General features: G+C 62.6%; 1 long non-coding RNA gene across 1 annotated transcript; it reads right to left on the bottom strand.

Moving 5' to 3' along the window:
• Window positions 1-3,275: 3,275 nt before the first annotated feature.
• On the bottom strand, window positions 3,276-6,351 carry LOC308636894. Its single transcript, XR_014019519.1, has 3 exons — window positions 3,726-6,351; window positions 3,446-3,684; window positions 3,276-3,407 (listed from the first exon to the last, which is right to left on the bottom strand). It is a non-coding gene; the product is annotated as an uncharacterized lncRNA (long non-coding RNA).
• Window positions 6,352-12,919: the final 6,568 nt, after the last annotated feature.

Genomic DNA, 12,919 nt, shown 5'->3' with positions numbered 1-12,919 from the left:
GTGGGACTCCCTGCACTGGACAGGTTGAGGGGACCTTGCAGGAGGTCCTGGGCGTAGGGGAGGGGCGGGGGGACGGATGTCAGAAGTGTAAGGAAGATGGCTGTGGGCGAAATGAAGAGCCCTTTTCCCCAGTAACGACACAGCCAGAGCCTGGAAATGACAGCAGCAAGGCCTGCCACCCTCCCAGAGGACAGCCAGCTCCGGAAGCTGGGACCGGGCAGCTGCCTCACGCCGGCTGCCTGGGGGAATTCTGCACAGCCCAGAAATTCCTCGTTGCCAGGAAAAGGGGACAGCAGGGACAGGAGGAGGCCTCCACCCCAGTGCCAAGGGGTGCAGACAGCGGGGCCCATGCAGGCCCAGAGGCCTCTGCACACTGGACGCTTTCTCGTCAGGCTTCTCCAAGTGAGCTGGACACACTCCTCCCCTTCCCACCACAGCTGCAAAGCTGGTGTGAGGGCATCTGCCAGGAAGCTCTCCGATTCCAGAACAAGTGTCCAACCTGGGGCTCTCGCGCCAGCTGCCTAAGTGCTGTGCATCTTGGCTATGGGGAGGAAGGGCCCCACTGAGCCGGAGCCACAGCCTGGTGGACAAGGGTCGGACACCTGCCCCTAATCTGGGGTCTTCCCCTGAGGACTCCTGGCACTGTTCACAGTCAGTCTCACCAGGTCCAGCAGCCATCTGGGGGTTGAACGGGTTGGCAGGTGTGTGTGTATGTGTGTGTGCACGTGCGTGTGCCTGCAAGGTCCTCTGAAGAGGATCCCTTCCTCAGGGCGGTGGGAGTGTACTAACAGAAAGCCAAGACAAGGCACCTGAAATAGCAGAAGCCTCTTGACCCGCGGCAGGACCTGTGGTCCCTGCTGTGAGTGTGGACCAAGAGCAGCCGCAGTCAAGGAGCATTCGGGCTCTTCCCGTGTGCTCATCCTCCGAGGGCTGGGTCTTGGCTGCACCTCCTGGGACAGAACGGGGCACAGGGGCTGTGACCAGAAGCTCCCAGCCGTTGCAGGAGAGCCATGTCTTAAGTGATGGGCGCCAGGAGTTGGGTGCCTCTGTGAAGCGCAGACCCAGAGCTGCCTCCCGCCTGCAGCTCCTTGCCGAAGGGTGGGCACTGCTGGACAGTGCCAGTCTTAGAAAGACACCAGCCCCCTCCCTTCTCAGCTTTTTTTCTCCATAAGCCCAAGTCCTCTTCAAGGCACTTACAAGTTCCCTGTCCCTCTGTTCCAAGAGCCTTTGGGGGAGAACATACTGGACTCCCCAGTGTGCAGATCCTGAGCTGTTAACCACTGCAGTCCAGCCATGGGGGTCCTGGGGGGTGGACTTCTCATCTGTTTTGCTCCTGGGGAAAGTGGGTTGCCTGTCTGTGTTGGCTCCTGGTCCGCTAGGGAAATGGGTAGCGCTAACCAGGTCCATCCTTCCTAACCCTCCTCTGGAAACCAGACCCCACAAATAGTCCTGTCAGCTCTCCGTTGCCACAGGAGTGCTGTGTAGCAGATAACCCCCAAATTCATCGTCCTAAACTGCTGCGCCCAGGTACCGCGCTGCCCGCGGGTCGGCGGTCAGGCTGGGCAGTCCTGGTCTTGGCTTGCTTACCTCCGGGGCCTTGGGTTCCGAAGCTCCAGCAGGGCACTCGAGGTGCAAGGGCAGGTCCCTTGCCTCCCTCCTGCAGGTCAGCCCTGGTGAAGGCCCCTGCAGGACTGGGTGTGTACCTGTCCAGGCCAGGGAGGACCACATGTCTGTCCCATCTTGCGGCCAGACCTGGCCTTCTGGGGTGGGTAAATGGACCCTGTCTGCTAGTGTTCCCTCTGCACAACCTGTCCAGGAGCCTGGGGATTCAGAGGGGCCCAGGATGGGACTGTCATCACAGTCTACCTGCCACCACTAGAAAGTCTTGGTCCAAATGACACTGTTCCAGGTCACCCCTCCCTGGGGTGGGAGAGTGAGCCCCTGCCCTCACCCATGCCTGTGCTACTGGGTGCCTCTTGCCCTGGGGCTGCTGTCTCGAGGGCAGGTCGAGCAGGGCCAGGTCTGCACTCGCTTTGGAAGGTCCCAGGTGGAAGGCCTTCCCCTTGAGTCCCAGCTCCCCAAGACCTGACCCACCTACACCAGCTGCATCCTCAGGGTGACCAAGTGCCACTCTGCTCCCCTGGGCCTCAGTGTCATCTGCTTCTGCAGAGCAGCCAGTGTCCAGGAAGCCAGAGCGGGTGTGCTGCAGGCTGGAGGGGAAGCCCTGGAGGGGAGGGAGCAGCCCCGCCCTGGCTCTGCTCCCTTCATCTGGATGCAATTAGAGGAAACCAGCCCCAACCCTGCGGCAGCTGTTACCCCAGGATTATTCCCAGCCAGCAAAAGGCATTAGGGTGATAATTCAGTCATTAGACTCCTAGCTTCCCACCGCCTCGTCGTGCAAATAGGGGGTAATCAGCCCGGCATGCCCATCCTCCGCGATGCCGCTTATTTAACCCATTTTTTAAAATGACACTTAATGCTATTGGTGGGCGGGCGTGTGTGCGCATAAAGTCGGCGCCTCGTGGGTCCTGCCACTTACACGTCTGCTGACAGTGCTGCATGGCGTCGTCCTGGGTCTCTGGGAGGAGAGGGACCTCTGGTGTGCTTGTGCTGGGACTGTCCACCTGACACCCAGGAAAGCTGACTTCCGACCCGTCCTCCCAGGGCAGAGGGACCTGGCAGGAGGTCGGGAGCTGGGTGCACCCAGGAATGGCGGGTGGTGTAGGATGAGTATTTCTCTGCCACCTGGGCCTGACGGGGTCCTCCCCCGGTGCGAGGAAAGAGCGAGCTTTCCCAGAAGGTTCCAACTTGGGTCCCAGCTTGGGCGACTCTCAGGTCATGTGTCCCTGCCCTCTTGCAGAAGAGGAGGGCCTGATCCAGGACAGTCACATGGCACACATGGGCTTGGAGGCCATCAGCTCGGGTCCCTCCACAGCCGGAGCGTGAGGCAGAGGGAGGTTTTTAAGCCCGGGGGGGGGGGGGGGGGGGACGCATCCTGGAGCTACCCCTGAGAGCCTGTGCCAATCCCTGCTGGGGTGAAGTCAGCCTGGGGCGGAGGCTGGCAGAGGGCACCCAGCTCAGGCCTTTGATAGTGGGCCCTGAGAACAGATGGGGGCAACAAGGAAATGGGGGGACTGTGGGCCAGGGGGAGGGGATCTGCTCCTGTGAAGTCCCTCTGAGCTGTGGTCCACCTCTGGCAGATAGCTGGGGTGGCCCGCAGGGTTTTAGGTCTCGCTCAGGTTTCCTCCTGCAGAAGCCTCCCTATCCAGCCTCCCGATCCCCCTGCAAGAGGCTGGGGGAGGTGGGGACACCCTGGGCTCACCAGGCAGAGGGAAGGAAGTATCTTGTTTGTGTCTGCTCAGCAGGGGTGCAACCTGGGCCAGGTGCAGCCAGGACTGGCTGCCCAGCTGGGCCATGAGGAGGGCACCAGGAGGCTGGCCTGAGCCTGGGCCCCCCATCCCAGGGGCCCCCCATCCCAGGGGCCCCCCGGGACAGCCTGGATCTTGCTGGCTGCACAGGCCTTCCTGTGGGGCTGCTCCAGACCTAAAAGCTAATCCCCCAAGTCTCCCCAGGGCTGGGAGTAGCTCTGTGTGAACGCCCTTCCCTGGAGCAGGGGCCTGGCCTTGAACTGCCACCACCCCTCCCTGGCCAGGTGGCCTCTGCCCACCCAGCCTGTTTCTTCACCTGTTAGATAAGAACAAGGACACCTGCCCAGGCCACTTCACCTGTGGGGACTTTTCCTGTAGAAGCTGCCAGGAGCCTGGTACGCCATGGCCCAGAGGCCTCACCAGCCACTCAGGGAAGCGACCACTGACCTAGCCTTCAGCAGCCTTGACCATGAGGGCTCATGCCCTGGACAAGAACTCTGCCCTGGTTTGGAGTCAGCAAACCTGTGGCCCCTCCTGCGCCTCCGCCTTGCTGAGTGTCCTCTGGGGAGGGCCAGCCTTTCTGTGCCTCCTTTCAAGGTCACTCCCACAGCTCTACTCCTGCCAGGAAGAAAATTGGCCGTTGGGCGTGGGCATTCCTGCCTGTGCGCCTGCAGGCAGAGCTCTTCAGGGAAGGCCGTGCCCTCGGCCTCCCCCGCTGGGCTGTGAAGTCCCCTGAGGACTCGGCCTCCCAGGTTGGAGCTTAGCCACCAGGAGAGGGGACCTCTGGTGTGGCATTAGGCACAGAGCAGGGGCACACAGCCTGCTGCTGCCCGGTGTTTGAGATGCATCAGGATGAATGTCCAGGTAGGAAGTGGAACCCAAGTTCAAGCCGCACGACCAGCTTTTCTCAGCGCTTTGGGGTGGGGAGGACAGTCTTGTTGTTTCAGGGCAGTTTCGTGAAATTCCCGCCACTACTGACAGATGGGGTTGTCTCAGCGAGTGATTTGTTCTGTTTTGCTTTTTAAATACAATCCCCCTCCACTCAGGCCAGGTCTGGTGACCATGACCCCTGCTAGGCACAGCCCCTTCCGTGCTTCTGAATTTCGTGGATTCCACTGCAAAGGAAATAAAATCATGTTGACAGCGTCCATGGCACAAGGCCCCGGGTCTCTCAGGGCCTGTAGCGAGAGACACTTGGGTGTGGGGCAGAGGAGGCAGGAAGGCCTGTGGACACTTCCACCTGCCCTGCCTCTTGGCTCTTCAAGGTGGGGACGGGGAGGGGTACTGGGGTCACCAGAGCTGGGGGCTGGCCAGCAGACCCTGCTCTGGGCAGGCTCACCCTGGGCCCTGAGTGGACAGCATTTGGCTTGCAGGGGACAGTGAGGAGGAAGGGCCGCCAGGCCTGGCAGCACAGGTGGCTCTGTCTCAGGGAGCATCTCCCTGCCAGGGAAGCACCCGAGTCCTGCAGTTAGGAGATTTTTAAGGAGCAAACGAGACGGGTGGGAATTAGAGGGAAATCAGCATGGCCCCTCGTCCTGCGGAGCCCCCCAGCCTGGGGAGCTGGGCACAGGCACCTGTGCACTGGGACAAAGGGAGGCCGCGGAGCCCCCCAGCCAGGGTCCCGGCCCTCGGCTCTCTCTGGGTGGCATGGCTTCCCAGTGCTGGGCTGGTCTCAGTCCTTTCTCCTGGGGCCTGGGGGCCGAGGGGAGGTCTCCTGAGGTTCAGGCCACTTGTCTGAGGGCTCTGGCCTTCTGTCTCCCTGGCCGTGGCCTAGACCTCCCCATGCCCCCTGAGGTTGGCAGGTGGACGCCCGGCAGTGTCCTCGGTGCCGTCACCTGCAGGAGGGCACCAGAGCAGGGTTCCCACCCAGGAGAGACATCTGCTGCAGTGTGTGTCCCTGGGGGAGTTAGGTACCGTGTGCCCTGCTGATCATGCAGGAGCACTGTGGAGCCACAGGGCCCGGCAGCTTGTCCTCAGGAGGGATGGTCCCTCCCCCACCAGTCAGCCCTGCAGAGGGTGAGGCCCATCTCCACCCCCACCTGGGGTCAGTCTGGACCTGCCCTGCCCAGAAGGGCCCTCACCCAGGCCTTGTTTTCTGCTTTAGTTCTAACATAAATAACAACCGTGTGGTCACCCATGCTGGGCCCAGGGGACGAGCCACCCCGAGAGCCAGGCTTCAGGGTTGAGACCCTTGGGATTCCCCTGTGCCTGGGAGAGGATGGCTTTTGTGCACTCAGGGTTGGCACTGCCACCAGCCGCAGAGGTCTTGCTCGAGTCAGGGGACATTGCACCCCCGCCTGTCCTGGGGCTTCCTCCCCGTGGTCCACTCACAGCTGGTCCATGGTGGTGAGCCTCTGCGTCCCAGAGGGGGATGGATCCACTGTGGGGACTGCATGGCTCCTTGGGTGGAAGAGTATACACTTCTGCAGACCCTCTGAGCAAGGCCACATGTGCCCCCAGGCCTTTGGCTGGGTGAACCCGGAACCCCCAGTCTGGTGGCCAAGGCTCAGGGGAGCAGGAAACGCCAGGTGAGCCCCAGATGGCCAGTGCTGCCCTGTCATACTGGGGTCTCTCCCCCTTCCACCCAACATAGTGATCCAAAGGTGGAGGGTCCATGTGAAGCACACAGGGTCTCTGCCCAGGACCCATGTTAGAACCCGGAAGGGGCAGGTCTGGCTCTGCCTGCTTTGGCCCTGGTGCCTGAGCATGCCCTTGCTGTGCTCTGCCCGCCAGGCAGGGGGCCTCAGCAACCCCCCCCCCCCGGCAGGAAGACCCCAAGCCAGTGCCTCTCCAGTGGCAAGCCCTCCTCCCACCCCCATGTCCACTTCAGAGACGTGGACTGTCACACCCTCTGTGCTCCAGAAGACACCTGTCTGCCCACATGGAGGACTTTCAGACTCCGCATCCTCTGCTTCAGAAGGGATGGCCCTCCACGTCCACACCCCACAGTCTCCCCTGGTCCATGTCCACACCCCCACACCCTCCCCTGCCTCTCAGGAGAGCAGCCAGCCGCTGGTCCTGGGACAAGAGCTTGAGCTCAGCACTGAACAAGAGAGACACTTCACATTTGGTGTCATTACAGAGAATGACTAAATGCTTTTTTAAGTCCATGTCTGGATTCTGAAATTAATACCGTGTCCAGGCTGGGTAGAGCAGCTGCTTCGGGAAGTAGGGGCATGCCCAAAGCCCTCAACAGCCAGAGGCAGGAAGCCTTCACCAAGGTGCCGATAAAGCTCACTTATTCCTGGCTACGACAGACTCGATAGAAAAAGACACAGAGGGTCCTAGCAGCTCCAAGTCAATGGCAAGTGAGCACAGGGTCTAGCAGTTTTCAGATCCAACAGTAGACTGGCAAAGAGCAAGGGCCAGGAAGCCCTTCTGGGGCAGCGGTCAGAGCCCTGGTGGGACTAACTGGGGACTGGAACATTACTACAGGGGACAGAAAGATCATTCTGAGTGACTGAAGGAAGACCTTGATGGGGGAAGGGTGGAGTCTCATGGAAAATAAAGGCTTTGGAAGACAGAGGTCCCAGGGGCGCTTAAATTCAGCTCCTTCTGCTCTCCAGGGTGGAGGGAACCGGGCAAAGGTGCTAGCGGTTGAGGGTGTTCCTGCCATGAGGCCCCTCAGGAGGGCCACTCTGGGCTGCTCATCCTGGGGTCCCGTCCACTCTGTCTTCTAGACCTGGGTTCTGAGGGGCCTGCCCCCCCACCCTGTTGGCCAGAGCACAAGGACTGCGCCAACCAGGGGGTGCTGGGACTGGGGCGTCCTGCTCCTGGGTCCACTCTGCTTCCTGCACTGCTGTGTCCCTCCTATAACAGTGGCCCCGTCTTCCCCGAGCCAGGGGCGCTAGGCTAGGAAGTCTCCCCTGGAGCTCCCGTCTGGGTGCAGGTGGGTGGCAGACGGGGTCCCCTGTGGTGGCAACCTGGGGCAGTGTCTGGGGCTCTGGCCGCCACCCCCTCTCTCCTGCCCACCTCCTGCCAGTGTTTAGACACAAAGTGCCTGACACAGACCACCAGACCCCAGGTGCCCCCGGGGTCCTACCCACTCTCCAGCGCAGGGAGCCGCCCGTCCCCTCCCCGTCTTCTGACAGAAGCCCAGGCTCTGCCCAGCGACTGGTTTAGAGGGATTTCCCCTTCTTGCTCCTTCAGCAGGAGCGAGCTTTAGAGGCTCAGCCTCAGCCTGCCTGAGACCCAGGCAGGAAGGGGTGGTGGCTGCCCAGGCAGAGAGCGTGGGTACCTCCAGGGAGAAACTGCTTGCTTCCCCAGGAAGTGGACTGGGGTTGGCAGGCGGGTGGGGCAGGTGTCCCGTGGGTACCCACAGGGGGACAGTGCGCCAAGGCCGGGAAGGGACGCTGTCCTCATTGCTGGCCTGCAGCCCCCTCTCCTCCCACCTCTCTGGACCCCCTCCCCATGCAACAGCCACAGGAGGCCACTTGCCCACCTCAGGCTGCTGCAGATTGGAGAGTCAGCTGAAGGACCCCTGTGCTCCCCCTTCCCCTTCGCCCTCCAGCCAGAGTGCAGCCACCAGAGTCCCAAGGGCCCTGCAAGGTCAGAGGCCCCCAAATCCTAAAACTCAACCACTGGTTCACTTGGCCTGGCCCTCAGTCTCTATGCACCAGACCCTCGATCCCCCCACATGCCTGACACTGACCCAGGACACCCAGGTCTGTAGGGTGGGCTGGGCTGCAGCTCCTCAGAATCTGTCCCACGGGGGCTCAGTTAGAGGGGGCACCCCACCCGAAAGTGTCCCAGAGGCAGTTCAACCCAATGGCTTCCCCAGGTACCCCTTCCCAGGCTTGCCATGGACGGCCCCCTGAGAACCTGCCAGTGCCCAGCAGCACCGGGGGCCCCTCCCACCATCCTCGCTAGAAAGTAAGTCCTAGATTCGGGTCGGGGCCTGCTTGGCAGAGGAGCTGGAGGGGAGGAAGCCCCCTGCCTGCTGGAGGTCCCCAGCACGCAACCAGGGCCCCCGCAATGGGGCTGGACGGGGCGGCCACCTGCTCCTGTTCTCAGTCCTGCAAAAGCCCGGGCTTCTCCCAGGATCCTCTCCTGGGAGGGAGGTGGGTCAGTCCCCAGCCCACGGTGGCCTTGGGTCCCCAGGAGGGTGGGATCCATGTGCAGGGAGCCCACCTGTGCCAGGCAGAGGGAGGTGTGTGGGTGCAGCGGGCCCCACATCCTCAGAAACACTCCTCAGGGCCAAGTCCGTCTCAGCAGGAGGTGACCGGCTCCCAGCCTCCCTTCCTGCCGCCTTCTGCAGGCGGTGACCATCTTTCCATTCCACACCCAGAGGCTGCTCTCCACGGGCCTGAGGATCCTGCTCCCAGCCGCTGTATCCCAGGTTTCCACCCAAGTGGGGGACTCAGTGGGGCGCACAGGACAGGGGCTTGGAGCCCCATGGAGAGGGGCTGGGGACAGGGGCCACCATCTCACCCTATCAGGTGTGTTCCAGGTAAATGTCATCAACAATGCCCAGCAGCTCTGCAGGGGAATCATGGGGTACCTCTGGGCACCCTTAAACCCAAGCGCCCCTCTGCCGAGGAGTCTCCCCTTGGCTCTGCCCCCAGGGCAGCACCTCTGGCTCCAGCCCCTATCCCCGGCACCACCCCAGAGCCGAACACAGCGAAGGCACTTTGCCCCTGCCCGGTGCCCTGGCCTCCTGTGTGTCCTCCTGAACCTGAATGTGGACACTGTGTCCCTCCTCCTACAGAGACAGAAAGGGACCCTCAGGCTTCAAGAGAGCACCAGGTACCAGGAGCCCCGGTGGTTCCTAGCACTTGTCTTGGGCAAAGTCCCCTGAGTCCAGGGCTGGGCCTGCACTGGCCCCACAGTCCAGTCAGTCTGTCTGTCTCTCTGGCCCCTCATCACAGGACGCACAGACTTGTAAGGGCTTATTTTTCCTTGAAATCGAAATTTATTTGGCTTTTGCCAGGTTGGCCAAGCTGGAGCAGGATGAGATGGGCACAGGTAGCCTTGGACAAGGACGAGCCCAACCTGGACCCTCCTGGGCTCCAGGCTCTGCAGCTGGCCCTGGCTCCTGACCCAGGCTTGGGCCTCGGCCCTGGACCTTAGCAGATGGAGTCTGTCCCAGGAGCTCGGCTGATGAGTCCCACTGTCCACTTTTCCTTCTGCTGTGGGTGAGCAGGCCTCTGGTGGCCACTGCCCCACAGACCGCCTACAGAAGGACCCCTGGAGAGGGTTGGGGCACTGCTGACCATGCACCCTGGAAGAGTCACTAAGTAGCTCGAGGGGGCAGGAGGACCTCGCAGTCGACCAGGCCCAGTCCAGCCAGCCATGGTCTTGCACACGGGCTGCCCATTCTCCCCCATGCCCACCCAGGGGTGAGGCAGGCTGTGTGGGCTGGACTTGCTGGGCAGCCCTGGGTATCAGCCTGTCCTCTCTGGGCCTCAGGTGCCACCTCTCTCCACAGGGCAGGTTGGTGGGCCCAACCTTGGGAGTTTCGGGGGCACCAGGGGCTCTGTCCCCACCCCGTTCTGCCAAGTTATTTCAGCCATAATATGGGGCACCTGGAGGCCCCTCTCAGGGAGAATAGTAGTGACAGCACATTGAGCACCTGTTGAAGACCACGTGCCCGGAGAGGGGCACAGAGCATCCAGGGAAGGTTCTGGCCAGGCAGGAAGGTCCGCAGGTCTCTCCTCTGTGCCCCGACAGCTGTCCTCCAGCTAACGCCATCCCCCACCTCCCAGGGCCCCCAACTCAGCAGGGCTGTGCCCTGTGCCCCCACCCAGGGTGCCCCACCCACACGGCCTCCGCAGCCCTGCCTGGTCCACGTGAGATGGTGCAGAGTCCCCCATCTGGCTCTGGGGGAGAGGCCACCCCACACGGGCCACACAACCAAGGCCTGACGACTGGAAGGCTCCCTGGGGCCCAGGAGGTGCGTCCACTGTGGAGAAGGGTCCACCATGGAGGAGGGGCTGCTCTGCACGGATGAGCAGAGGGGCAACAAGGATGCAGGTTCTGCAGCCCTGGGCTCTGGGGCTCAGTGACAGGCAGTTGTCCCTTCCCAGACGAGGACCCCCCAGCTCCAGCTCCACCAGATTAGACAGACCCTGTGCCCTGCTGTGCCCACTGCCACCCGTCGGACCTCACCACATCTGCCCAGGTTGGCTCTGGCAAGACCCACTCCACCCAGGACCATCCCAGGCAGAGCCAGGGCAGCCCTGTCGGCCAGCCTGGCCTGCGTCCCTGCACCCAGCCTGGCACCCAGCCCGCAGCAGCCTCCCGAGTGTTTGCTGGGTAATCAATGAATGAATGAGGCCCCTCCTGGTGCTCAGCAAACACTGTCTGAACAGGAGCGTGGCCACCAACGTGGCCACCGTCGGTGCACACAGGTCGTAAGAGGCCGGGTGCTGATGGGCCACGAGGCTAGAGCCCTGAGCGCAGGGGGCCAGGGAGAAGAGACTGCTGAGAGCTGAGCCAGATGCTCCTGCCCTCTGCGGCAACTCTGCACATGATGGGTCCTTGGGGTTCAATGGAACATCTTTCTGGCTCTGTGACTCCGGAAGAGTCACTTAGCCTCTCTGAGCCTCATATTATGCACCTATAAAATGTGGACAGTTCACACTGGATTCAGGAGTCAGGTGAAAAGTGTGAACTAAAAGTCATGGAGTGCATCCCCCCAGCCTGGCCACTTAGAGCCCTCCTGTGGCGGCCATGTGATCAGGGGCTGCCTCTGTAGAGAGGGCCCTGCAGGGGACAGCTGGCCTGGGGCCCCAGGCCTCTGGGTCTCAGCTTTCCCTGACATAAGTGACCCCATCTCTGCTGCCCACACAAACCCTGGTCAGACACAGCCGTGTGTCTGGCCTCACCCCAGGGCCCAGGTGACCATCCACAGCAGGTGTGCTGGTGGAGACCAGGACACGGGGGGTGGGGATGGCCCAGCTGACTCTGTCCCTTGTCTGACACTATCCTGCAGCCAGTCCCTGGAGAGCAGGGTTGGGGAGCCCAGCCGCTGGCCGGTGCTGGCCAGGGGCAGAGGAAAGGCTCCAGCTGGGTGTGGACACAAAGGGGTGGGGAGGATTGGTGTCCCAGGCTGGAGGCCACCTGGCCTGGCTTCGTCTGTGGTCACTGGGCCCCACCCTGTCAGGACGGAGTCCTGGGCCCGTGGTCCCCTGTGGCTGCTGTGACCCTCGAGTCTCTGGCCCTGGCTGAGGGGTGTCAGGCCTGTGAGCCCAAAGCCTCTGCGCAGACTGGCCTCCACCAGAGGGGCCCGGCCGGGCAGGGAGCAGGGCCTCCCCCAGGGCTCTGGCCAGGGCCTCCATCCTGGACAGGGACTGGGGACACCTTGGGTAACAGGATCTGCTGGGGAAGGGCACCAGCACCTCAGCCTGCAGGCTGGAGACCAGGGCTGGGCCAGCCTTCCTCCCTGTCCATGAGCAGCCCATCCCAGTGCCTCATGGGAGTTGAGAACCAAGGCCCCGCACTTGTGGCTATGCCATCGGATACCTTCAGCCCTGGGGACCCCAGCTGCCACCTATCCAGGCCCCAGCTACAGGTCTGTGCAGGTCCCGTGAGGCCCTTGAGTTCAAGGGTGCTGGGGGCAGGGAGAGTGTGACTCAGGGGTACAGGCCATCAGCAACCCGGGGGAACCTGACGGCAGATTTCACGTAAGTCACCCGCAGACCTGAAAACATGGACTCACTTGGTCAAATGGCTCTTGTCTGCTAGCAAAGAGCCAGGGCGCAGGGACCGCTGGTTGCTGGAGGTGTGTGCAAGAGCCATGGGACCCTCCTGAGAGGCAACCCCAGGGTGGCCAGAGGCTCTGGGTCAGCTCTGTGCCCGGCTCCTGAGGCCCTGGGGTTGCCCTCATGACCATTGCTGCCAGGAGCAGCCCAGCACCCAGTTACTCCTCGTGATGACCACAGGGGGTGGGCTGCTGGCCCCCCTTTCCTGGGCTAGGAGACTGAGGCCCAGGGAGGTGGCCTGCGAGGTCACACAGCTGTGGCTGACCACCTGGATTCAGGTGTGGTGGGCTGACAGCTCATAGACAGGTGTTTCTGGAGAGACTGGCCAACTCGGGGCCTCCACCCAGAGAGGGCAGCACTGAGGACAGGGCAGGAGATGGCATGGTCCCCTCTGACCTGCCCTGATCCAGGACGCCCAAGGCCAGCTGTTGGCCTGCCACACCCCAGACAACCCGAGAGAGACGGTGTCGAGCACAGACGGGGAGCCTGAGCTCAGCCTGACCCTGCAGTCTGCCCCGCCTGTGCTGGGAGGACGAGGACACCTCCCGCCTGAGGGGTGGTGAAGACACTCAGCAGCCCTGCCTGCCCCAGCAGGCCCTCAGTGAGAGGCAGCCACTCCAGAGGGATCCTAGAGGGGCCCTCTGCACAGGGAGCCAGCTCAGTGGCCCCAGCCAGGAGGTGGACCCTGGGGTGGGGGTCACTGAGCAGGGCCCCTTCCTGGAGGGCGGTGAAGATGGACACAGGGGTCCACCCAGCAGCTGAGGCATTGGTCAGTCCAGAGGCTCAGCCCTGACCCTGGGGCCGCTGCGGAGGGCCATTCCCCGAACACAGCCCTCAACTATCTCTGGG

Source organism: Spermophilus citellus (assembly GCF_964194105.1).
Source record: "Spermophilus citellus genome assembly, chromosome: 17".
Lineage (NCBI taxonomy): Eukaryota > Metazoa > Chordata > Mammalia > Rodentia > Sciuridae > Spermophilus > Spermophilus citellus.
This window is presented reverse-complemented; position numbering and strand designations above follow the sequence as displayed.